Source organism: Pipistrellus hanaki (assembly GCF_964339955.1).
Source record: "Pipistrellus hanaki genome assembly, chromosome: 7".
NCBI classification, from domain to species: domain Eukaryota; kingdom Metazoa; phylum Chordata; class Mammalia; order Chiroptera; family Vespertilionidae; genus Pipistrellus; species Pipistrellus hanaki.
The window spans coordinates 14707756-14721641 of NC_140509.1; the positions used below are offsets into that span (position 1 = coordinate 14707756).

Consider the following 13886-nt stretch of genomic DNA (forward strand, 5'->3'; position numbering starts at 1 on the left):
TATACATTGCAATCAAAGGAGGGACGTAGGTGGGTTACATGAAGTTCATTGGTGACGGATTAAGGAGGCGGGAGAAAGCGAAGAGGTGGGAAAGCCCTGGGATTGGATAACAAGTAGAATGATGGACACATACTTAGGTGGGTACAGGAAAAATTAACATGCTAATGAAGGAATTTGAGGCATCTGCCCTGGCACCCACCACATTTGGTTGTGCCCCAGGGGCTCAAAAAAAAAAAAAAAGAGGGAAATTTACAAGGTACCCAGACATCTCACAGATATGTTATCTTAGAGGCAAAAAGGCAAATGGGCTCAGGAAAGATCTAAGTTGATCTTTATTAGGGAAAATATCGGCCTAGGACATGACTACCCACTATAACCTGCTTGTAGTTAAATATTTAACTTTCAGGCCATCTTTTGTGGTTACTTTAGGTCTCTGAGTTTACAAGACTGCCACGCAGGCCTCCCCTGAGCTTGTCAGGTTGGCATGTTGCTCCTTTTGTCCACAATACCATCTCATGGGACATCGGGGCACTCTGTGGGGCTTCTTATTTGTAACTACTGGAGTTTATAGTTTAACACACGTGGGATGGGGACTGAAAGGGAGGCTGGTTTCTATGTTTATGTGGACACAGTGAAGGTGAAGTTGTACACGTTGTTCCAAGTCTCCAAAGCCCTGTCCTTTGAAAGCTTGGACCGGGTGGTTCAGTATTATAAGTCCTTCACCCCCCAAAATAGGTCAACCTATGTTCCCCCCAAACTTTCAAAGAATAGCTTATGCTGATTAGAGAACAGAAGCAGGGAAACTGGCCTTTTACACAGGCCGCTGAACATGGTTGGCCTCTGTTCAGATGACACTCTGCCCTGCTTTGCAAAGCTTTTATGGAGGGCACGGCTGTGTTCTCCAGCCACCCCTGTGAAATAGGATGGCGCAGCTGTTAACCACAGCGCCGAACTCAGAAAATGACTCCTCCAGGGGGTCAGTGAGTGCCAGGCACACTTTCCAGATCTCCATAAAATGATATTTAGTGCTCAACTGGTAAGCTTGTTATATAACTCATGTCCCTAATGGAGAGAAAAAAAAAATCTGGCTTAAAAAGTATGGCTAAAGGAATGATTGTAAAAAACATGCTTACTCTGTACCAGCCCTCCTGCCCCCTCACCCTCCCCCCACCCCCCATTGCCCCTTTTTCTGTCCAATTGCAATAACTACTCAGCAAATCACAGTAGCATAAATGATGTTGACTATAGCTTTATTCTATATTATTGAATTAATATAATCATCACCGAGCTGGTAATATTTTTCTGAGTAATGGAGTGAGAGAAGAATCAATTTCTTTCATGGGTTTTGGGGTAGGCCTGCCGAAGGCAGTCTAATAGGGATTGGAGGACTGGATTCTCCCGTAAGAGCTGGAAGAGGTTTACGCTAAAACTGACATATGATCTGTTCATTATGAACCAGCCAAGAATGGCTCTGCCACAGAAGTTTGGTTTTCAAAACTGGTCTATACCCCATGGTAGGGAAAATAAACAAATGATTTTACAATGTATTTATTTTTATTTTTTAAAATATATTTATTGATTTCAGAGAGGAAGAGAGAGGGATAGAGAGATAGAAACATCAATGATGAGAGACAATCATTGATTGGCTGCTTCTTGCATGCTCCCTACTGGGGATTGAGCCCACAACCCAGGCATATGCCCTTGGCTGGAATCGAACCTGGGACCCTTCAGTCTGCAGGCTGATGCTCTATCCACTGAGCCAAAGTGGCTAGGGCTGATGTTACAATTTTAAAAATCTGTAAGAAACTAAGTAAAAGAAAGTCTGTCTCATAATCCTTTATAGAACACTAGAGGCCTGGTGTATGAAAATCGTGCACTGTGGAGGGGGTGGGGAGCCCTCCACAGTCTGGGAGCCCTCAGGGGATGTCTTAGCACTGCTGTGGAGGCAAGAGAGGCTCCCACCACTGCAGCTGCATTCGCCAGATGTGAGCCTCACTCAGGGCTTCTGGCTGAGCGGTGCTCCCCCTGTGGAAGCACACTGACCACCAGGGGGCAGCTCCTTTATGAGCACCTGCCCCCTGGTGGTCAATGCCATTCGGTTGATTTGCATATTAGCCTTTTATTATATAGGATTCTGCAAAATGTGGATCTCATATATTCAACAGCCATAGGTTAAGAACCACCGAGACTCTAGTTCTGGACTGACCTTATTATTTTTAAAATATGTGTGTATTGATTTTAAAGGGGGGGGGGGAGGGAAGGAGGAAGGGAAAGGGAGAGGGAGAGAGAGAGAAACCTTGATGAGAGAGAAGCATCAGGCTGCCTCCTGAATGCTCCCTATTGGGGATAGAACCCAAAACCTGAGCATATGCTCTGTACATGAATCAAACCTGCAAACCAACTGAGCCACATGCCAGGGTAGAACTGACCTTAATGCTTGATACATAGGACTTCACTAATTTAGACTCATCACAAGAAGTTCAGTAAAAATATTAATTAAATTTTAGTCAAAGACTTAGTCCAAGTATTTTTATGTCTATTAGTAATTTGGCTGTTAATGATATATTTGTACTAATTAGAACTATATTTTTACAGTTATCATGCTTTTATCTTCTGAAAGCTTTATACAAGTCAAAGAGAACCTTATAAAGTTGTTTGTATTATTGTATTTCCTAAATTGTATCACAGTATATTATTTTCTCAGGAACACACTACCACAAACTGGGTGGCTTCCAACAAATGTATCCTCTCGTAGTTTTGGAGGCTAGAAGTCTGAGAGCAAGATGTCGGCAGGGCCACACTCTCTCCAGAGGCTCTGAGGAACACCCATCCTGTCCCTCCAGCTCCTGGTATGTCCGGTGTCCGTGGCTTGCTGTTGTGTAACTCTACTGCAAGGGTAGGGAACATCCAGCCAGTGGGCCATATAAGGTCTGAGAAATCATTTGCCCTGATCCTGCCAAGGCATAAGGGGTGAGTTAATAAAATGTTTGACAAAATATAGCAGGGCTAATTTTTAAGTTGAGATAATTTTGTATGACCCACGAACGATGTTATAAATATTCAAATGGCTCTTGGCAGAAAAAAAGGTTCCCCACCCCTGCTCTAATGGACACCTCTACCATCACATGAGGTTCTCCTCTCTGTCTCTGTCTCCACATAGCTTCCACCAGCTATTGGAATGAAGGCCCACTTTAACCCAGCAAGATCTCATCCACACTTAGCTAATTACATCTTTAAAGGTCCTATTTTCCAAATAAGTTCACATTCTGAGGTTCCAGGTAAATGTGAATTTTAGAGGGACACTATTTAACCCAGTACATGTAGCTAGCAGGATGTTTAATTTTATAGCTCAGCCTAGATAAAAAGTTCACGAATTATTATTAAAATGGCTCAAATCAAGGAAACTAACAACACCTAATGCTGACAGGAGCAACTTCCACTATCAAACATTGCCGGAGGGAATGAAATAGCCACTTTGGAAAACAGTTTGGAAGTTTCTCAGAAAGTTAAATATGCACTTATCATACAACTCAGAAATTGCACTCTGAGCTATTTAGCCAAGAGAAATGCAGATATCTTCTCAAAAATTTATATGCAAGTTTTAAATGTGTTTTTATTTATTTTTAGAGAGAGAGGAAGGGAGAGGGAGAGAAACATTGATCAGCTGCCTCCTGCATGTCCCCCTACTGGGGATTGAGCCTGCTATTAGGCATGGGACAACACTCAACCAACTGAGCCAGGACTATAAGCAGTTTTTAATAGCAGCTTTATTCATTATCATTAAAATCTAGAAACACCTCACATGACATGCAGCTGTGAATAGATAAATTGTGCTATATTCATAAATGTACATAAGAAGAAAAGAAAAACATAGGTGAGTCTCAAAAGCATTTTGCTAAGTGAAAGAAGCCAGATAAAAATGGCTACATTCTGTATGATTCTATTTACTAGTATATGACATTCTAGAAAAGTCAAAATTATGGGAGAGAAATCAGATTGATGGTTTCCAAGGATGGGGGTGAAGGCAGGAGATTAGCTACAAAAGGGCACCAGGGAATTTTCTGATGTGAGGAAATTATAATTGTGATAGTGGTTGCATGACTACATAAGTGTCAAAATTCAGGAACTGTACGCCTGAAAATATTTAAATTCACTATGCTTAAATTATACCTCAATTAATAACAGCAACAAAAAAATACCCCTACTCTGTGATCATATCCCCAAATGTATTAGGCCCACCCAGTGGTGTTTGACTTTTCCTGGTCACTTTTCTGTGTGTGGCAGAGCATGCACATTCAGGGTATAAGAACCTGCGAATGCAGGAACTCCTTGGGGCCCCTGATCCGCTGGTTTTCGTTTCTTCCACCTAAAGAAGTGAGGACTGGGAATCACACAGCAAATAAACAATTACTTCCTAGGCTAGAACCGAATATTATTTGTTGAATAACTGACTCAGCTTAGGATGTGCAATTGCAGGAGGAAGGGACGGTTGTCTTTTGGTATCTGGTTTCAGGCTTGTTTTGATAGACATAATCTCAGAAGAAGCCAAATTCAAATTGTACACGCCTGCTTTGTGGGGTGTGGAGTGAAAACATTAGTCCAAAACCATGTTTTCAGTTCTTTGAAAAGAACACATCTCGTCGAAGTCTCAAATACTTGGTATAACCTCATCATTTGTTTCGAAAAGTATGGGTTTGTCATAGGTATTGTAATTTTGCAAAGTTACTATGATTGGGTTGTCCCAATAATTCCATAAGGGACTCATGCACAGGTGACCAAGGGTGCCTCAGCCAGAAATCTGACACCCTACAACCCAAGGTACTTAATTAATAATCCACCGAGCATAAATTACACAGGAGACAAACATGCGAGGCATGAATCACTCACCGTTTATTTACCAGAGTCCTGGTGGGTTCCAGACTTTGGCAGGCCACCCGGGGATCCACACTGACAGACACACAATCGGTTCACAGAGGACTCTGCAGCTGCAGCTCGGCTTGAGTTGAGGCCTCTCACAACGGCTCACAGTCCGAGGGTCAGGGTTCGGGGCTCACACCCCGGGCAGAGCTTTGACTGGTGCAGGCAAGGAAAGTGGAGAGCGGCCTTCTGTGGGGGAGCGACCTTCTTCTTTCCCACTCTAGACACTTACATTTAAAATGTAAATGTAAAGGAATGTCTCTGATCTTCTGTGGAGCTTGCTCTTTTTATGTGTCTTCAGTGCTCAGATATGTCTTCATTGTGTCTTATCAGCGGGTCCCAGGAGCCCTGCTATCAGGTCTTACATATGGGGTACAGATCACTTTATCTATTTTCTACATACAGGTCGCTCAAGGGTGCTTATCAGTTTGTTCACATTACACTCATACTTTCAGATATCACACTTCAATTCCACACTTTAATACTTATTCAATATTGTATTTATCCTTATTACTATTACTATTAAACATGTGGGAGGACCTACTCCCGGATCAAAAGGATGTTTTCTTTTCCACTATAGATACTTACACATAAAATGTAAATGTAAAGATCCTTAGCAACTATTATGTAGCTTGAGGGTGCCCAGGGTTCTTTAGTAAGTGTCTATGAATATGCAAAGCAGGTAGCAATTGCTTTGTGCCTATGGCTTTCTTGGCATGGAGGCTGGGAAAACCATGGGAGGCATTCCCAGCCTCATTCCTGCGTGGCTGCAATTTCATAATTAGCAATTCATCTCCCTGGCCTCAGGCTTTTCTCCCAGGAGTGATGCCAGGTCCATCTCTATTAGCCTTTTACTAAGTCTGTCTTATTCACCCCAAGTAGCTCAATTTGTTGGGTAGCAAGGCCCTGAGAGGAGTGGGTTAGCCCGGTGAGCATTTTCTTTTGAGAGGTGACTGCATAGACTGAGAACCCCAGAGGACAGTGAGAACAGGAAAGGAAAGGAAAGCTGACATCTCTCATAATTTGCTTAAACTTTAGCTCTCCTCCTTGTCAGTCATAAGCAGCAGCCACCTAAGGGAGCTAGAAAGGCATAGGTGACAAATAGGACATTTGACTTATGGAGGCATTCCAAGTTTTTTCTTAATTTCTTTGAATAGCCATTGGTCAAAGTTTTTATACAAAATATTGAAATTCATCAGAAAATTCAACATCTGATGAATTTTCTGATATAAAATCCTTGGGAGCATTGCAATTCTTGAAGTCACTTTCATCTTTATGTATCCATACCTGTTGTCACTTGTTGTCTGATTTCACTAAGGACTCTGCCCTTACATCTTGCCATGAGACATCTGCTGCCCAGGTATCTGCTCTCTAATGGGAATCCTATTTCATCAGAGAATCTGTCGAATGCGAGTGGAGCTTTGCTGATTTACTCATCTATTCTTGCTTAGAAGCAAAGATGTCTGTATGTCTGAGCTCATTGCCCTTAGTGGTGCTATTCATGGTAGTGGACCAGAGTAAACCTACTGACCCATCTGCATAGAGATTTAACCTGTTATTTTCTAAATACGAGTTTTTTTTTGAGATTTCATGCATGAGTGGGATCCCTCGGGGTGGTCTGTGGGGATTGGGCCCCAGCTCATAACCCCAGCCTCACAGCCTCACAGCCCTGCCTGGCACCTTGCCTTGGCTTGGCGCTGCCCCCTCACCTGCTCCACCATCCCACCTGCGGGATGATCATTCAGGGCCAGGCCTTCAACCAGGCTCCCTCAGCGCCTGGGAGCCAGGTAGCAACCTCACCCCCGCCCCCACTGCTGTTGCTGCTGCTGGGTGTTATCTGCAAGGCGATAGGTGGGGTATTGGGTCCCCACTTGCACCTGCCTTGACCTGGTGCTGCCCTCTTACTTGCTTCATCATCCCACCATGGTCCTGTTCTCATTGGGCTCATTGGGTTTGGTAGCACCTCAACCACCGCCAGAACTGCATCACTTACGCCTGCCATGTTCTGCACTGCCCCCTGGTGGTCAGTGAATGTCATATGAGTGGTCAAATGACAGTCTGAGGGGACAATTTGCATATTAGGCTTTTATTATATAGTACTAGAGGTCCAGTGCATGAATTCATGCACTGGTAGGGTCTGGGGGCAGTGGGAGCTGGGACACAATCAGCCCTCTGGATGGGTGTTGGGATGCCCTTGCTGGCTTGGATCTGGATATGTCCTATTGACATTCGCGCTGGTTGTCAGGAGCCACCTGGCGGCTGCTTTTATATTGTTTCTTCCTAGCAGAGCATGAAGGGAGGGGAAGCATCTACAGTGCCCGAGGTTGACTTTCAGGATGCCAAAGGCACTGTTAAGATTGTGCTCGTGGTGCTGGTCCATTGGTGCCTGGCCCATTCTCCGAAGGTTGGACCTGCAGGACTACTGAGGGAGTGAGTGACTGCCACTGGGCTGATGGGCGGTCAGGCTAGTAGGCTGCTGGGATGGGTCAGTCAGCTGTGGGACTACACTGACCACCAGGGGCCAGCTCCTGCATTGAGCATCTTCCCCCTGGTGGTCAGTGCACATCCTAGCAACTGGTCAACCAGTTGTTCTGGTCATTGTGGTTGTTCCGGTCATTTGTATATGAAAGTTGCTTAGGCTTTTACATATATAGATAATTCACATAGCATAGCATGCACTCATTCTTTCACATCTGATTTTCCAGTTTACTAATTCATTCTTTATCTTTTTTTGCCTTGTTCTTTAGTCCAATCTTTTGTGTAATTTTTTTCAGCTATTATGCTTTACATATTTACAATTTTAATGATTTCTAATTCTTTGTATTGCTAATACCTGGCTTTATCTCATTAAGAATATTTATTATGTTTACATAGAATACTTGATTCATCTCAGTACTTTTACTTTGGATGGAACATGTGAAAGATTTTTGTACTCTTTTGAGTTTGAGGTATTGTACTCCTTAGATACATGGTAATTTTAGACTTTGAATTTATGTTTCTCTGAATGTATATTAATAAGGTGGGAGGAAAGACTGAAGGATAGGCCCTAGCCTAGATGAAGTGAATCTTAATGTATTTAAGGATAGGAGATGATCTGAGCCAGCAGGCAGATGCTTTCTCTTATAAACTTTATTGCAAGGTTCTCTAACACCTGTTCAAAGGTCTTTCTACCACATAGAGTTAATTGTTTGTATGTTGTGAAATAGGGATCCAAGAGTTTTTATTTGCGTGTGTTCTTTTCTTCGTGGGGATAACCAGTTATTCCGGCATCATTTGTTGAAAAGTATTTCTTTGCTTTTGAATTTCTTTGGTTCCTTTGTCGAAACAATACACCTCATAAGTATGGTTCTATTTCTGGACTCTATATTTTGGTCCATTGATCTATCTGTCTATCCTTATGCAAATAGTACACTGACTTTATTACCAAAGTTTATAGTAGATCTTGAGGTTAGGTAATGTGAGTCCTCCAACATTGTTCTTTTTTTAAGATCTCATTAGCCAAACTATGATGCAAAGAATCTCCTTTTAAAATTTTCTTGATTTAGGTATATAACCTCCTTTCTAGTAGAAAAACAGACAAAATAAAATTCTCTCTCTCCACTCCCTTTGCCTCTCCTTTAAGAACAGTTCCGTACTAGAGACTCAAATCACCTCTAACAGTCAGACCAGAGCTCTGGTACCATAATGTACCTTTTTGTAAAATATAAAATTTTCTCTCATAAATTTGAATATTTTTTAAAATGTATCTTTATTGTTGAAAGTATGTGCTTTTCTTCCTCCCCAGTGTGAAGCCTTATCCTCTCATGAAGCACAATTTTGACCACTTCCATGATTAAGGCCATTTCATGACATTTAATTTCCTCTGTGAGATCTCAGCATTATCAGGTAGAACATCCAGTGATATGCTTTGTAACCTGGAGCAGGCCATACACATTTTTTTTTAATGATGGCACATAAATCTTGCATTATAGATAAAGGCTGTGTGACTTTTAGGGGCACTGCTTCTTTTTTTAATTTTAAAATATATTTTTATTGATTTCAGAGAGGAAGGGAGAGTGAGAGAGAGAAACATCAATAATGAAAGAACCATTGATTGACTGTCTCCTGCATGCCCCCTCTCCGAGAATAAGTGACCTGACCCCTGATTAGGAATTGAACCCTGACTCCTGGTTCAGAGGTCGATGCTCAACCACTGAGCCACACTAGCCAGCATAGAGGCACTGTTTATACTCAAATGATCAGTCACCTTCCTCTGTATAAAAATGGTCAGAAAAACAAAAATAACAGGACCCAGCTTATCTCAGGATTCTACTATCTTTTATTTGTTTGTTCATAATTTTCTTGAGATATTTTCAAGTCCTGTGCATTAGATTCACTGTCTAATGTTCATCGTATTGGAGTTAGAAAGGGAAGGATTCTGTGCCTGGAGGAAGGTAGAAATGGAATCAGGAAGTAAGCAACACTCAGACATAAAATGTTGCCTTATCCAGTGCAGTCACTGGCTCAATAAAATACAGAAATGACTGCTTTCCAGGTCTACTCCTCACTGAGAGCACTCGAGGACCTGGCAAACATAATTTGCTCCAGCACTTGACAAAATCCTGCTGGAGGAAGCTGCTCATTGGTTTAACAATGATAGAAAGTCTGTATCAAACACAATCGATTGCCTATTAAATTTTAGTTCTCATGATGGCCCAGTGAAGTGGGTACTCTTATTATTCTCCACGGTATATATCAGGAAACTAACCCAGAGATGTTAAATTTCTTGTCTAGTTCAGACAGCCTGGATTGGTCAGAGCTGGGATTTGAACCTAGGGAGTTGACTCTAAAGCATATACTTTCAAGGGTATCATGTTTCCAATATATCCTCTGATGCTGAGAGTACAAAGATAGTTTTTAAAGCAATTCATTAGCTTGCACCTTCAAGCCTCCATTTTGGCATTTCCTTTATGTCTCTTTATCTTTTTTTCCCTTTCATTCTTGGAATGATTAATTCTCAGTTTAGAAATACCATGGAGATGAATTTAGAAATCACATCGTCCCACTGGCTGCTTTCATTTACAAATGAGGCGAGTGAGACCCAGAAAAGTTCAGTAACTTGCCCAAGGTCACACAGTTAGTAAGTGACAGAGCCAGAATTATAACTGAGAGGACCTATTTGGAATGTCTGAGTTGGTAAAAAGTTTCTTTTAAGATAAAGGCATTTGAGATTTAACAGATGCAGAAAGAAGCCTTCTCAGAGCCTCCCTATCTGACTGACACAACGTAGCGAGTCTGAGAAAAGAGGGCTGCTGAATTCTTTTCCCAAGAGTAACTCTACACCATGTCCCCTCTCTGAGTGGTTCTGTGGTTCTAAAGAAGGGGAAAGACCACCCAGACAGTCATAGACAAATAGTATCACAGACTTTACCTTCTATTTGTTCTTCTGAAACCCATTTGTCTTTCCTGAGGAAACCTGTATGTTCTTCCCACTGAAGCCTTTCTCCCTCTCCCTTTGTTCTACTAAGTTCAGTGTATAAGCTTCACCTATTTATTGGGGCAATGACTTATTTTTAAAAAAAATATATATTTTAAAATTGATTTCAGAGAGGAAGGGCGAGGGAGAGAGAGATAGAAGCATCAATGATGTGAGAGAATCATTGATTGGCTGTCTCCTGCACCTCTACCCAGGTGTGTGCCCTGACAGAATTGAACCATGATTTCCTAATTTAGAGGTTGAGGCTCAACCACTGAGCCTTGAGGACCAGACAAGCCAGTGACTTCTTTTGTAGGCCTGAGCGTGTGAGTGCATACACCTCTTCCTCCTGTTAATCTGTCTTTTGTCCGTCTAATTGGCAGTCTCCAGAGGGAGCAGAAGAACAGGTTTTTCCTCCCCCACAAAATGCGGGCACTCAGGCTATAGAAACCATGCTCATAACCAGGGCTCCTCAACCTCAGCACTGGCATTTTCTTGTGAAGGAACACATTTCCTGTGCTCTGCACGATGTTATCAGTATTCCTGGCCTCTCCCCACGAGGTGCCAGGAGCAGCCACCTCCCAAGTTATGATAACCCCAAATGTCTCCAGACATTGATAAATGTCCTTTAGGTGGGAAGGGGCAAAAGCCCGCCCCTGGCTGAGACCATGGCTCATTACCTGCCTTCCTTGCTCTGGGTCCCACCTTCTGGGAAGAGTCTCCAGACTCTCCTGTCAAGGCTGGGTCAAGGGTTCTGTGATTCTGTAACCCTTCCTGCTAATGATTACTGAAATATGTTGAGTTCTTACCATATTCTGAAGGAATACCAGCTTTTTACAAGAATTTTCTTATATAATCCTCACGAGAATCAGTGTGGCAGGTCTTATTGTTGTTTCTTCTATCAATGAGAAAATGGATCCAGCAAGAAGCCCTGAAGCTGGAATCCATCTACACAGGGGCCGTGTGTGCTCTGAACCACCCACTCTTAGTTCTCAGGCCCTGTTTCTATCTGTGTATCACACGCTTCTCCACTTGTCTTTGAGGCTGGAGAATTGAGACCAACGTGTCCCCAACACCCACCACATAGCATATGGATCAATGTTGTTAAGCAAGTAAATAAAAAACAGTAGATTAAAATCTTCATAGCTCCAAAGGGGAAGACTGTGTCCCCTTTCTGTCCACACGAAACAGGGCCCAGGAGCTCATTGGACTCTGATGTCAGAATATTCTGCTTTCTTTCATAAAGTCAATTCCAATGACCCAAGAGAAAGGGCACATTATACAGGCTGCACATCCTTTCTCAAAACAAACAAACAACAAACATATTGTATAGGCCTTTAGGATTAAATCACGTCATCCCAAAGTTGTTTAATAAATGCATCCTAAATAAAAATTAAAAAAATATATATTTTATTGATTTTTTACAGAGAGGAAAGGAGAGAGATAGAGAGTTAGAAACATCGATGAGAGAGAAGATCCACTGCCTCCTGAACACCCCACTGGGGATGTGCCCACAACCAATGTACATGCCCTTGACCGGAATTGAACCCAGGAAATTTAGTCCGCAGGCTGACGCTCTATCCACTGAGCCAAACCGGTTTCTGCCTAAATAAAATTTTATAGGCAAATACTGTTTAGTCAAATGCAACATGGTGCTCATATTATTTCCTCTCTCCCAGAAACAATACATTTTCTAGACCATCAGAGCCTCAGCACAGGAAGGACAGACCTGTCTGTCGCCCAGAGCTTTGCCACACACGGCACCTCATTGCTCCTCTTCAAGAGTCTGCTCCTCCTTCCCCCGGCAAGCCCAAGGAAAGAACGTGAACCTTGGACTGACAACTGCCTTGAATCATGGCTCTGCCATGCCACTTGTAGATGAGTAATATTAAGCAAATCCCTACTTCTCCGGGTTGGTTTATTTATTACAGTGGAAAAGTATCCATGAACTTTTTCTTGATTTTTCTCTAGTGTTGTTTTGAAGTTAAATAATAAAGGAATACATTAATTATGTTTTTAAAAAAATTACCCCCCTAATTTCGGAGAGTTTAACTCCGTTGGGGGTATTGGAAGTGGCTGCTGCATAAAGTGTTTTGCAGGCAGCTATGTGAGGGCCTCGGTGTAGCTCTGTTTCTTTCTGGGCAGTTCTATTTTTGTGTTTGCCACTTCCCCTCCAAGACACTATCAGCATTACCGAGGAAGGCACAGAACCTCTCTTGGGGACATTAACCCAGGGAAAGTTACACTGTGTTCTTTGTGTCCCCGACACCCACAAGTTGTCAGGCTAAGGAAATGTTGTTGTTCTCCATGGAGAGAAGGAACCATGCAAAGTGTGACCTGAGGGTTTGTGGAGAAGCAGGGAGGTCCCCTCCACCCCCCCAATGATTATTGGGATGGTTTGGACAACGTGATGGTTTCTGAGCCAATTGTAGGCACATGTGCCTTCAGTGCTCTTTAGCCCCTGCTCTCTGGGTAACTTCTTTCTCCATCATGAACTTGATTCAAGGTCGGTTTTGCCACACATAGTACAGTTTTCATACATTATTTTTCTCATCCAGTCCCTCCATATTTTACAGCTTAAATCACTCAGCATGAACTAAGAATCTATTGAACTTTTAAGAAATGGGATTCCACAACTTCTGTTAATGTGACTGTAAATGTGAACTTCTGTTTGAGTGGGTGGGGTTAGAGCTGCTAGGAAATGGGTCACTGGAGTCTTTGTTTCTGGAGAGTAAGAGAAAGAGCTCTGTACACAGCTGGAAATATGGAAATTGCTGTTCTGATTTTACATGGACTGCTATTTTTATCAAAAAAGGTTAAAGGGTGCACTTTACAAAATTGCTCCATTCTCATTATTAGAACTTTTAAAAAGTTCTCTATGTTGTGGTTTTTCAGGAAATATAAAGGAATTTCTGGAAGGTAAGGATAAAAAGTGTTTGCCTTGCCTGGCCGGTGTGGCTCAGTGGTTGAGTATCAACCCACTGACCAGGAGGTCACAGTTTAGTTCCCAGTCAGGATACATGCCCGTGGGCTCAATTCCCATAAGGGGGGAGGTATATAGAAGGCAGCCAATCATTGATGTTTCTATCTCTCTCCTTCCTTCCTCTCTGAAGTCTATATATATATATATATATATATATATATATATATATATATATATATAAATATATATATATATATATATATATATATATATATAAATATATATATATATCTATATATATATATATATATATTTGCCTTCACATAAATGCACATGCCCAGGCAAAGTCTCTGATGGAGTATCCAGCCAGGCCTGGAATGGAGTCACTTCTCCCCAAGCAAACCATCTTTCTTCCCAATAGAATATTCATTGTTATTATCCTCAACTGGGAATTGGGAGAGCCATTTCTCCTCCAGTTACCAGGAGACTTTGAACACATTTTCTTTTTATTTGAACATCCTGGATTTTAGAATCACCACCCAGGAGAGAAAGGAAAGAAGAAGAGAACATTGTAAAAAATTGTGTCCCCAG

At 42.1% G+C, this 13886-nt stretch overlaps 1 long non-coding RNA gene across 1 annotated transcript; it reads right to left on the bottom strand.

Moving 5' to 3' along the window:
• Positions 1 to 2643: 2643 nt before the first annotated feature.
• On the bottom strand, positions 2644 to 5340 carry LOC311626005. Its single transcript, XR_014795608.1, has 2 exons — positions 4888 to 5340; positions 2644 to 2953 (listed from the first exon to the last, which is right to left on the bottom strand). It is a non-coding gene; the product is annotated as an uncharacterized lncRNA (long non-coding RNA).
• Between the last annotated feature and the right edge of the window lie 8546 nt (positions 5341 to 13886).